The 13902-nt window shown below is 34.2% G+C and overlaps 1 protein-coding gene across 6 annotated transcripts in view; it reads left to right on the forward strand.

Annotated features, from left to right (window-relative positions):
- Positions 1 to 13902, forward strand: part of LOC120418906 (uncharacterized) — a 428949-nt gene that overhangs the window by 71224 nt on the left and 343823 nt on the right. The window lies entirely within an intron of this gene.

Raw genomic sequence — 13902 nt, forward strand, 5'->3', positions numbered from 1 at the left:
GCCTGGTGAATGGGAATGTGATTTTGAGTGCGATGAAGGAGTCCCAGGGACATCCAAGGGATGTGGATGCTAGAATGAAAGGATTTTATTTTCTTGAAAAATATATTTTGTGATAAACGGAAGTATCTGGTTTGTATCTTTATTTTAGAAAAATCGCCACCTTCGAGCTGTGCACAATCCACAACAAACATAAAAAGTGTCATTCTTATGAAAATTTGCTGAACTTTATGATTTTTTTTTTCTAAATCACGCGATTGAGTTTTTGGGGTTGAAACTTGGAAAAAGTAGTCAAAAGCGGTCAAAATAATCACTTTTTCAATAACAAACCCCTTGTGTTAATTCTTAATTATTTCTGTTTTTGGTTGCTCTACAACTTTGTAGCAAAAAAAGTAGTAATCCAGCTACGTGTAAAAGGCCTGGATGTAAAATAAATTTTGCGTTATTTTATGAAATTCTATGTAATATAACACCCTGAAATATGTAGCCCATCCGTATGGAAAACCTACTTGATCGAAATGTCAAGCTCATATATGCGTTTATCGTTTATCGGTCTGATGGCCGAGCGGGCTAAGGCGCCAGTCCTTACTGTTGTTAGTGGGTTTGAATCCCGTCGGTTGCAACTTTTTTTTAGTTCACAAAAATTGTACATGCAGTGTGTAATATTAAGTGTCTTTTTTGATGAAAGTGATGTGCATGCTTTTGCACGCGATTTTACCATCGGATTTTTTGCTGTGCACTGAAGATTTTATTTTCCGGAATTTTGATTTCGTAATCGAATCAGGCGTCCAATTTTACACAAAAGTTCCTTTGATACCAAATTTCTACCTCTTCACGATTTCGAGCTTCAAATCCAAGAAAAACGTGTTTTTCTAAAATATTGTTCGTGGTGGTCGTACCGCCCCACCGTCACGAGATGTTGAAAAATGATCCTCGGATTCGTGATCAGGTACCAAAAGTACCTCTAAGAGCAATGTTTCACGGAAATTTAAGAGGGTTCCGGGCAACTTTTTCTGATTTCGTGTGAGTTGACGGAGAAAACACTGAAATTTTCATTATTTGTGCATAATGGGTATCAAACAACGAAAAATTGTGTATAAATTCTCACATTACCAGACTTTTTTTTTTTAATTTTCACAAAATAAAAATATTTTTTTTAAATATTATTTTTTAAATTTTTGTAAAAATTGTGGAAAAAATAGATTTTTATTATAAGATACTCTTATTTTTTTAATTACCCTATAAAATACAAATGACGCAAAATTTTGCATTTATTTTCTTTACATTAGAGCCATGACCAACTTTTTTTGGCTCAATTTTCACCTTTTTAGACCGTCTGAATGAAATTTCCCATTTTTTTCTTCATTACATAGATGATATCGGCACTCAGATAATCAATAAACCTAACTTAAATTAAGTTTGTATGTCGTTTTTAACTCAATTTAACTAAGAAAATCCATCTGGACACTTTTTTTTATTTAAAATTTTTGAAATGAATATACTAAAATTTCACAATTTTTTGTTGAATTTTGTATTTTTTGAAATACATTTTTTTATTATTTGCATCAAACGACGCAAATTTTGTATAATTTTTCACTTAGCCATACTTTTTTGTGTAATGTTCTCTAATTTTCAAAAAAACGCATTTTCCCGCGTTTATAATCATTTTCAGCATGTTTGAACTCCTTTGAAAACATTTTAAATTTTCATGAAATACCATTATAAAGTCCCAAGAAAATTTTTTTTTTGCGAAAAAAAAAATTCCGTCAATACCTCGTTATTTTTAAAAATTATGATTGGAAAGCAACTGTACGCCTGTAAAATGCATTTTAAAACACTTTTTTATCCAAATGTTGAAACCTAGGCTTGTAATTTCAATTTTTATATTTTTTTATTTTTTTGCCCCCCCTCGACTTTGGTCAGAGCCAGGAGACATAAACTTCAAAAAATATTTGCAACGGCCTATTAGTTTTCAAAAATTGTAAGATTTGACGAAATTGTAAATTGTAAAAATTGTACAAGCCTTTTATATTGAAACAACTGGTTTAGTGATAATCTGTACCACATTTTACATACCGTCAGTGGGGGTGACATTGGATCTGGGGGGTGAGATTGGGTCAAAGTGATTTTTGACGGATTTTACCATTTCTCAGGTTCTTCTCAATGAAAATGAATTCTGTTGAAGGGGTTGTGTAGGGGACATCTTAAGATGACTTCGCTGAAAAAATCTCGTTCCTAGAACAAATCCTGTTATTTTGGCAGCTGTCTAAAGTTGGGGTACGTTTTTGGCCAAAAATGACCTCTCGAAAAATCATTTTTCTAATATTTTTGTTAGAATTGCTCGAAAACTACCCAAATGTTTGAAAATCTCCACTTCAAACATTGTAGCGTGTCAATACGATTCCCTCGAACAAGAAACACTGTTGGATGACTTGTTTTTATCATATCGTTGTATTTGAGCATCATTTTAGTTTCATTTGACCCAATGTCACCCCCTCTAAGGGGTGAGATTGGGTCAATTTTCAAACAATAGGCATTTAAGGTAGTGTTCATCAAAATCCACCATATTTTGGGAAAATGTTAGTAAACTATCTAAGAACAAATCTACGTTGAAAGATTTTCGATGTTATTTAAATTGTTTTTGTTATTAAGAAAATACGAGAGGTGTATCGTTTTTTGACCCATAGTCACCCCCACTGACGGTACACAGAAAATAGTTTGATACCCATTTTTTAAATCATGAAAATTTTTTTTTTTCAAAAAATACGGTATTTTGTGAAAATTTTTGAGTGCTCACATTAACTTTAGCGACCCACGATCGTTAACAACCTTGATGACAATTCATTTATAAGTAATTACAACAAATACTTGGATATTGTTGACCTCGATATGCTTTAAAAATCCAAAGCTGCGTTTTTTGCTGTATTGAAAACCAAAAATTAGCTTGTTATCAATTTGTTTGTTTTTTAAGTGATGACATTTTATCACAGGTTTTCCAGATTTTCAAAGTTTATGTTTGATCGAATAGGTCTTACAAAAGCGATACCCATTTTGACAGTTCTGAATTTAGCGTGCGACATTTAATGACAGTGTTGCCAGTTTACAGATCCTCGCCTGAGTCAAGAAACAAATACTTTCAAGAAAATAAGTTTTGTCTAAGATGACACACTTACATTTTTTTTTACCGAATTCGGTAAAGTTTACCGAATTTTCAACTGCTAAACAGTTCGGTAAACTGGAAATTTCCGAATATGGTAAAAACTTACCGAAATCCGGTTATGAAGGTCATTATTGTTCATCGTACCTCCGAAATTCGGTAAAATTTTGAAAGATGGTTTACTGATCTAAGCTTTACCGATTTTTCAAATTCCGAATTCGGTAAAAACATCTAAGTGTGTATGATTAGATTTGTTTCTACTATCTTATCAAATTTTTAAATTTATTAAATTTAAAAAAAAATGTCTCTTTCAATATTTTCGTAGCTTTTCTATTCAATTTAATTTTCCCAAGAGAAAACTCATCATCCACATCCTCTCGAGTCCCCTCTATTCCCTTGAGGGCCCACGTATGAATAACGTTGAATCACCCATCAGGATGATTCCCCCCCCTCCCCCCCGAATCCAGCCAGGGACGATTTTTGAGAAGAACGCCGCCGGAGATGTCAGATCAATAAATCGATCTGTGAAGAGTTCTTTTGCCCATCCCTCACAGAGGTATATATCGTATCTTTCTTTTTTTTTGAACTTCTGGACTCTGTGTGACACACTTACCCACCTTGGATACGGGGGACAAGATTTTCTGCAGTACAGTTTGACAAAGTGACGCAAGTGCCAGGTTTGTTGGTGTGGCGCTTTCGTCACTTTGTTTGCGATTCAGGACGGGAAGCTTAGAAGTTTTGGGCAGGTCGTGAAGTATCATTCTGCCTTGTTGAAAAAGCTTTCGCGAACAAGTTTGAGCTCTGCTCTCGATAACTTTGAGTGGTATTTGTGCTCTAGGCCTCGATTGATTGGTGGGAGGGCGGGAAGTTCTACGAAGAGGTGCCTTTTGATAAAACTTGTGAGCATTTGATGAACTGGTGAAAATCGAGATTTGTGGAATTGGTGAGGCGGAAACTTTGGGATATTACTTTGAACGCGATCAATATCGCTGGCGATTGATCCAAGTTTGGTTATAGGGCTTTGAGTACTTTGGATTGCACAATTTGAAGGTCGTTACATAACTTGACCTAAAAGTCGAGATGATTTCAAATTGCCGCGGGGGCGATCGTGGTGACGATTTTCCGCCCTCGTCTGACAAGATAAACTGGGACAGTTTGATTGCGGTCCGGCGGTGCAGCAGCAATTGATAAGTACCGTTGTCGTTCATTGCCGGTGATGAAGACGGACGGGATTATTTATAGTTTGCGCTGAGTGGCGAGGAAAGTCGATTTACGTCGTTGAACAGAACTGAGAAGGATGTCTGGGAAGGTAGTTAAAATTACACTTCTGAATCATTAGAATTTCTCGGAGCAACCGCAGGAAAAACCTGCAACAATGGCCAATCTACTCCGTCCATCGTGTTCTATACCGTGATCCTCGCGTGTCACACCCCAGAAGCGTTAATAAGCTCATTACGGTCGATTGGCATTCAATCACCACCATCACACGGCAGTGTGGCCAGCATTTACAACCCGACGGAATGACGTGCCATAAAAAGATTTGTTTCGATACACGATACACACGCCCGTCCCGTCACCCGAAATGTCGCGCACAAATCACTCTTGGTAGTAGTTGAAGAGTAACTATCGCGGACTTGTTTTAGGAAACAGATTTTTTTTATTAAGACATATTTTTTGTTTGTTTATGTTAAAATGATGAGCAAAAAAAAAAAAAAAGAAAACAAAATAAGTCAAAAACATCAACGCCACCAAAATGTCAGTCCGTTCAGCACGACATTTAAGAGCGAACTCCGGACCGATCTAATCCGTGAATCCGGGTGCTTCTCAATGGTATTCAAATGGCAATAATGTCTTGATTGATTCTATAGTTGTAACGCGCGTCGTGATTGGGGCTCGTATAGATATACAAGCCACCGCCCCCTGATATGGTGAGCGACCCTATAATAGAGCCATTCCGCGTCTCCATTTCCGGAAGAATGACCCAATTCCCGCGCCACACTATGGGTCTTGATGACAGATGATGGCTGCGGTGCGTTCGGGTGAGGATTCAATGTCGGGTAAATTGCGCTTCTGCAAAAAATAAGATAGATTTAGTTATGTAGTGGGTGCTGCTTAGCTGGCAGCCCACCACCCAGTAAACGAGCTCCGGATAAATGAATAAAACCCCGCTCTTATGGCATGCAGTTCGCTTGATGAGCCATAAAGAAGTTCCAGCGCTTTATCGTCCATTTTTCCACGTACGGTACTACGTACTATAGTGTGGTACAGTATAGTCGTTTGCAGATATGAATTTATCAGAAATTTGCTTCGTCACTTGGGAAGTGAGGACAGTATCTAAAAATCTGAGTCTTTTAATTTTAAAATATTTTTCGCATTTTAAACTTTACCAAATAATTCTAACAATTACTTATTCAACAAATGGTATTGCAGAATTCAAGGTAATTTCAAAATATCAGAGTGTGCCTAAATAAGATTAACATTTGATTCACCCTCTACTGTCCAATTTTGTTATTCGTAACTGTTGAGGAGGTCATTTTGAGCAACTTCACTTCTCTTGTTTTATGTTTTTCTTGTTTTAATTTTAGTATTTTAATTTGCATTTATCTTGTTTAGTTTATCTTAGTTTTTGGTAGTACTGTCATGCCTCAGTTTAGCACCGCATATGGGGGATGCAAAACCAAGGCGTGCATAACGAGGCGAGGCGAGGCATAATCCTATGAAAAATCATCCAAATATTAAAATAATATAGTGTTTCAGAATTGGGATGATGTCAGCTATCCATTGCAACTATAATTACATATTTTTTTTTACAAAAATACGTAGTTTCCTGTGTTTTTAAAATGCATTTTTAATCGAAATTTTTTTCAAGATCATTGTTTTTTCAATATGGGTCAAATGATCAGGATTTTTTCTTACATTTCGGAAGTTATAATGTTTTTTAAATGTTTAAAATTTTCACAAGACTACGTTTATTTGAAAAATTACTAAAAATTTCAGATTTTACAATATGGGTTTCAAATATTATAGTAACACTTATTTTTGAAAATACTTAAAAAAATCACAAAACTACGTATTTTCGAAAGAAAAAAAAACAAAATTTTAGTCAGTACAGTTCAAAACTTAAATTTTGAGTATTTTATTTCTCGAAAATACATAGTTTGGTGAAAAATTTGAGTATTTTTATGAATTTGTTTTACCACTCTCGAAATATTCGCAAAATTCCGAGCATGGGTGTCAATACTGTAGAAATACTTAATTTTAATATATTTTTTTCGAAAATACGTAGTTTTAGAAAATTTGTTGTATTTTCAAAAATATGTCTTTTTTTTTGTTTTGAATAATCCTGATCATTTGATACTAAATACTTAAATTTAGAGTATTTTTTTTGAAAATACGTAGCTTTGTGATTTTTTTTAGTATTTCCAAAAAAATATATTGATTTCGGAATGTATGAAAAAACCCTGATCATTTGACATCGATATTGCAAAAAACTGAAAATGTTGAGTACTTTTTCGAAAATAAGTAGCTCGTGAAAATTTTAAGAATTTTCAAAAAAATGTGTTATAACTTTCGAAATGTATGAAGAAATCCCTATCATTTGATACCCATATTGTAAAAATCTAAAATTTTGAGTACTTTTTCGAAAAAACGGAGTTTGTGAAAATTTTGAGTATTTTCAAAAAATTATTTATTACTTTCAAAATGTATACCCATATTGCAATAACAATAATTTTGAGTAGTTTTTTGAGAAACTTGGATTTTCAAAGTACTGGAAAAATACGTATTTTGAGGAAATTTTCATGTAATTATAACTGAAAAGTTGACATCATCCCGATTCCAAAACACTATAATTTTGTTGGAGTTTGGATGATTTTTCATAGGATTATAGCCAATGTCTCCTATATAGCCAAAATCCCATGAGCTCTGTGCTTCAGTTATGCACTGGGCCGTGCTTATCCGAGGCAGCTGTACGAATCAAAACCGGGGCAGTGCAAAACCGAGGCATGACTGTATTTGGCCTATACTACCACCTCCTGTCATTACATATTGCCTTTCTAATTTTTTCATGTTTTTACAGTCACAATCACTCCATTTTTTGTTTGTTTTCACATTTTCTGCTCTAGATTGGCAACATTATCATTAAAATTGTAAAAATAATGCGTAGAGGCATAGTCTGGGACACTAAAAAATATTATACATAATTCTTTTTACTTAAAATATAGGAAATATTAGTAAAAAACACAGCCAAATTTGACCCCCAAAAAACTGAAGTTTTAAAAACATTGGCAATGTCATATAATATAAGCAAACTTCCAACCCTTAAAATTTTCTAAAATTTTAAGAATTCGAAAAATTAAGAATTGGTTGAAAATTGGATTGGATTTTTGGCGAACTTTTAACTCGAAGGGTATTCTGTATCAAAATTGAACCAATTAAGCTTAACCGGTTCATCCAACTGGTTTAATAGGTGTACCGGTTGAAATTTCTAGTACAAAATGTGGCATCCGATGTATCTAACTTCTTCAAATCCCATAAATAGTCATTTCTATCAAGTTTGAACCGAATCAGCAAAACCGATTAACTCAAACGGTTCAGTAATTATTCCGGTTCAAATTTCTTGCACAAAACGTAGCACCCGATGTATTTAACTTTTTCAAATTCAGTAAATAGTAATTTTTATCAAGTTTCGAACCGATTTCGCTAAACCTATTGACCGGTTATTGTTCAGCTATTCTTGAGTGGTTGTATCTCAGGAACTTACAGACAATGTCACTTAGATAAATAAATTAGGAAATTTCTCACCTGTGTGTTTGTGTGTAAAATAATTTGACAAATGCATGATGCAAGTAAATATAAATTTAAATTTGTTTTCAAAGGTGATTTCATCCCAAAAATCTATCTTATTGCTAATTGATAAAAGTTTTAGAACCTCTAAAATTAAAAAAAAACCAAAATAATTAAACAAAATTGAACATTCGTTTCCCATAAATTATCACATATATGGATTATTTACAAATGGGATTCAACCAATATTTTTCACTTAGCGAATCGTTATGAAAAGATTTATTACTTTTTCACTTGATCCATTCTGGTCCCGAGTGTGGAAGTGATTCCGCGTTTTAGTACCCACACTGTAAGTGTGTGATTTATTCATACATGTATCGTCCAGCAGGGAGGTTATTGGATCAAGCTTCCTCCGATGCTCACCGGAAGCAGCACCACCCCCCTGAAAAGGGCAAACAAGCTGCTGTTATCGGAGCAAACAGCTGGGCGACATGTGAGCGTGTGTATAAATGAATTTATGATGACGATATTTATTTCCTCTCTTCTGTCATTACGAGCGGAGGTACTCTTGGGAAAAGTTTTCCACCAAGAAAGAAAATTCATAAAATAATCCCACTCTAAACACTTTGAAGAGTTTGTCAGCTGAGCCGGAATAATTGAAACAACTGAGCTTCGAAAGAAGCTCAATCAACTTCAAAAGTGCCACTGATAACGCCCGGTGACTAATTCTCTTCTCTGATTCCTTCGAAAAGGTGTCTGCTTTTGTTGCAGCACGTGCAACCGTTTGTTGCGACATGTTTGTGTATGACAACCCCTCTTCCTTCCTCCCGTCGCTTGCCTACCTGACCCTAGGTGGAAGACATTCGTGGCAGACAGACGGACCGAGATTCAGCACTCGTGACTCGAGGAGTTCCCGTCGTGTATGTGTACTACATGTCTGCTCACGGTGGTTCTGGGCCACATTCTTGTGTTGACTTTCTTTGCCCCCGTGTAAGACCTGAGCAAACCCACCCACGTGCGTGAGGGAACGTGTAGGATGTGGTGGAAGCTTTTGGGCACATAACTTGCGGCACACAATAATTACAATTGCAATGACGGAATTATTTAATCAAGTCTAATCGTTTTTTTATTTTTAAATTATATTGATGGCAATTTTATCCATTTTTGTTTTTGCCATTATAAAAAAAAATATTTAAAAAAGAATTAGTTTTTTCTTAATTTGAAATTTGGGCTCTAGTCTTGACCCAATTTTCAAACTTGGTTGAGTTGTTGGGTGAGACTCAGTAATATTATATTTTTCTGCTTTTTAAAACTCTTTTCTATGCAGAAAATCTCAACAACAATATGTTTAAATTTGAGGTTCAAACAAATAATATTGTAAAAATCCTAGCCTTTCAAATATTATTTTTAAAATGTAAGACGAACCAAGGATGGAAAGCATGAACATGTGAGAAGGGCATATTTTTACTTTAAGTTGATTGTATTTGTTTATATAAAAACGGTTTTAGTGCACAAAATCTATAACAAATAAATGTTATGTTATCAAAATACCAAAAAAAGTATTTTTCATAAAAAAAATAAATAAATAAATAAAAAAAAAAATATCGAGAGATGTCATTTTACGGGAAATTTTATGTACTTTACGAATCTATTTTAATTCTGAGAGGATTTTTTTAAAGTTATTTTTCTTTCTAAATTACGTGATTTTTACAACTTTGAAGGGCTACATTTAAGATATCAATATTCTACAAAGTTGTAGAGTAGACAAATATTAAATGTTGATGTATCATCTGAATTCTGAATTTTACGATGTTTTTTGAACAAGTAATGGTTTTGATCAGTTTTTCGAAAACTTTCGAAACTCAATCGTGTGCGTTTGGAAGTATTTTTTCTCGGAAAGTTCAGCAAATTTTGCATAAAAACAACACTTAAGACATTAGTTGTGGCTAGAGGTGGGCAAATTCGCTCTTTTTTAGGAGCCGCTCATTTTCATTCGCTCATTAAAAAGAGCCGCTCTTTTGAACGGTTCTTTCGCTCTTTTTCAAAATTTGGATGAAAAAGGGTTTTTTTTAAAGAATCGTGTGATTTTATAAGTTAATTTACATTTGACCTTTATAAATTATTTGATTGCCCTCGAAAACCATAGGTCTTGGTATGATCTCTTTTCTATAAACACTAAAGTTTAATCGGACAAAAGGATATATATTTTCCAAAATCTCTAAACTATTCAGTAGATTTTTTGTAATATTTTACAAATTCTGCAATTTGAAATGCTCAAATTTGTATTCCGGTAAAACTATAATAAACAATCAGTTGTACAATGAGAGTTTTTTTGTTTAGTTTTGAAAATCATTTACTTTTGGGATTAATTTTTATAAGCTTTGAAATGTTTGAAAATACATTTTCAATTCATTTCAGTTTAATACTACACTTTTTTCGGAAATTCAATAAAATATATGGATCATTCCAGGTCAACTGAGTACACTTTTGGACTCGACCTCACCGATTTGGACCAAACTTGGAGGGAACGTTCATCTATCGATAGTTAACAGAAATCCCAAGTTTGGTGCTGATTGGGCCATCCCTCTATTTTTGGCACCGCCCTCTTTTTTGACGATTTTCAAAAAAACTTTTTTTTCTTTTAATCATAACTTTGCAACTATTTGAGCAAAAGACTTTCTACAGGTTGCATTTTATAGGAAATTGTCCAAGGAATTCGATAAAAATAAAATGTTAACCCTTAAATGCCCACTAGTATTATATTTTAACGTTTTAAGTATTAAAATTCAGTTTTGACCAATTCCTTATTTTTTTATTTGTTTTATTTTATCACCATCGTGTTCCCCGGACAATTTTACATAATAATCAATGTAGACCTCAAACTAAAATGAACTATTGGCGAGATACAGCGATTTTACTGAAAAAAGTTTTATTTTACGCTGCACTCTGTTATATGAATTCAAATCCGAAATAAGTTTCTCACATATAAAAGCCGAACTATGCGGGATTCCACCTTTTTTGTTGAAAAGTACATCATGTAATTCCGAGTGATGCGCAAAAACAAACTTTTTTCAGTAAAATCGCTGTATCTCGCCAATAGTTCATTTTAGTTTGAGGTCTACATTGATTATTATGTAAAATTGTCCGGGGAACACGATGGTGATAAAATAAAACAAATTAAAAAATAAGGAATTGGTCAAAACTGAATTTTAATACTTAAAACGTTAAAATATTTTTTTTCTAGACGTTGCAAAAATTTCACACGAGTTTCACTTTTAACATTAAAAATGACTAAAACAACACATTTTTGGAAAATAAATTATCGATTTTAACCTTAAGGGTGCACAGCAACGAAGGAAGCTGTGGTCGGACCCATTCCCGCAACAACGCGATTGTAAAATCAGTCAAACTTTGTTGTAAATTACTTTGTGGACAGTACTTTAGGGGATGAATGAAAAATCATATCGATAGTTCCCGTAGTTTTGAAGATACTAAAATATCTGTAACAAAAATCTGGGTGCAAAAGCTCTGGTTAATGTGCACCGTTAAGATGGCTTTTACTCGAGAACGGTGCATTTTCCCGGGCAGACGGTAATAACAAAATTCATGCCATTTCAATAACAAATACTGTTAAAATATCAGAAAGTGTTATGGAATCTTCTTGAAAAATCAATTTTTGCATAAGGTTTTAAAAACAGTTTATGTTATCATAACAAAATTTGTTATTGGTCTGATATTGGTTGACAGCCAATACAACTTTGGAATATTTTTTTTTTGTTATGGAAGAATACCTCCAAATGTGATTGGGATGATCGGAATAGTTGTTAAAATAACAAAAAATAATAACAAAGATTTGTTCGAAGAATAACTCAAAATGTTATTAGTCTGTTATTACAATAACAATCCAATAACAAAAAAATCATAGCGACGAATAAAAAATCTTGTTATAAATAACATAAAATGTTATTGGCCTAGTATTTTCAAATATCAAAAAAAGTTATTCCCAAGTTATTTCCGTCTGCTAGGGTTGTCAAAAAAACATGAAAGAACATTTTAATTAAATCAAATTTTTCATCCAAAAACTTATGTTGGTTTTTTTTTGGGAGTATTTTCGATACTTTTTTGAAAACAATCATAATTTGGCGAAAATCTCTACTTCCGTCGTCCATGTAGCTTTAAAATTGGCACATTTTTGTCATGGAAAAATAAAAAAAAGTCGAAAGGTTATTGATTTTTTGTGATAAAAAATTTAACAAAGAAAATAACAATTTTAATCCATGTATTCATAATTTTCGAATAGTCGTAATCATAATCTACATCTTTGCCGAAGACACAAAATCTATCAAAAAATCCCTTCTCAAGGTATAAGTATTCGAATATTTTCATGGTTCCGAAATGATGCAAATGGCTTATTTGGAACTAAGACATCGATTCATCCAAAACAAAACAAAAAATACCAAAGTCGATTTGCGAAATCGTTGAGAATTGGTCTCTTATGTCTGGAAAATACAACAAAAAAAAAATAAAAAAATAAAAGACAGATAAAATTAATTATTATGAGAAATCATCTTTTAATGTAAGAATTTTTTGAACAGTTTTTCAATTATTCCTGAAAAGTCAAAATTGATTCGGAAAATCCGTTTTCAAGCTACAGATTTTCTAATAAAATATTCAATATTTATTTAAATGACCTGTCGCCAAATATATATGAAGACTTGTAAGGTTCAACAAATGATTGCATGTTTGCTTCTTTGTTCATAAGATTTGAGGTTTATGGATGGTCCCAAAACAATCTATTTTATTCGATATATTTCATATATTGAATTTCAAAAACATGTGCCAACTAGTGCTCTTCTAGTCTGGCTAGCTCTAACCCAACTTCCAAGTATGTTTTCTTTATCTAACCTGGTAGAAACACGCTGGTAGCCCAGGTTGAGTATATTGCACTCGATATATACAATTTTTTTTCCTACTGCCTTCCGAAACGAGGCAAGGTAGCAGCCAGATTGTCACTTTTCAAGTGTTTACCCGATAAGAAGGTGTCGCGAATGGGCGTTGGGTTATACTTGGGGAACGACCAACAATCGATAATTGCCAATTGCCACCGGTTCAAGCGCTTTAATGGAAAGTTCGAGTGGTGTTCGGTGAGGTTTCTTGGAAAACTATGGAAACGGTAGCAAGAAAAACCAATCGGTGATTGGTTGCTCACTGCTTATCAAATCCTTCTTGAATTGATTGGCCTACTTCGCCTGGCGGAACCCCTCACACGAGAGCAATCTCACATTTGATTTGAATCATTTCATTGTATTGTATTATTGTAGGCTTTCCCAATTAAATTTGCAACAATTTATGGCGATGCTTGTTCAATGATAGAGAGATTCAATCCCAAATCACAAACAGATTGCATTTGCATAAACAACTCTGGCCTGGCGGGATTCCAAGCATACAAAATGCAATATTACACCGTTCGTTGCACCCGTCGAAAATACTTTGTCGACATTCACCATGCATGAAATGTGGTCCCAAACCGAGCGCGACAAGGTTTGATTTGTGCATTTGTAAACACATGCTCACGGCACCGGTACCGGAGATATTCCGGTAAACCTGGCAACGAGACCATATTACACGCAATCAGTTTTCCAAACCCTCTCCCGCCCTTCCTCCCCCGTCCAAATCAGACTAGTCCGGGTTTTGCGCCGATAAGAAAATCCAATAATCCCATAAATGATTCATGATGTCGATATTGGTCCTCTACAGCACACAAATCGCAGCACTGGCAACACTGCGTACCGACCGCGGGGCCCACTGCAGAAACAGGCTGGCTACATGTTTTCCAAATCTACGCAGCTGGAAAGGGGGAGCCCCCCCCCCTTAGGGGTGTATGCGATTTGTGTTTACATTTTGCGATAAACTTGTTGGTTGTGAGCATGATGCATAAAATACGCGTTACATGATGATGTGGC

The sequence above is a fragment of the Culex pipiens genome, chromosome 3 (assembly GCF_016801865.2).
Source record: "Culex pipiens pallens isolate TS chromosome 3, TS_CPP_V2, whole genome shotgun sequence".
Lineage (NCBI taxonomy): Eukaryota > Metazoa > Arthropoda > Insecta > Diptera > Culicidae > Culex > Culex pipiens.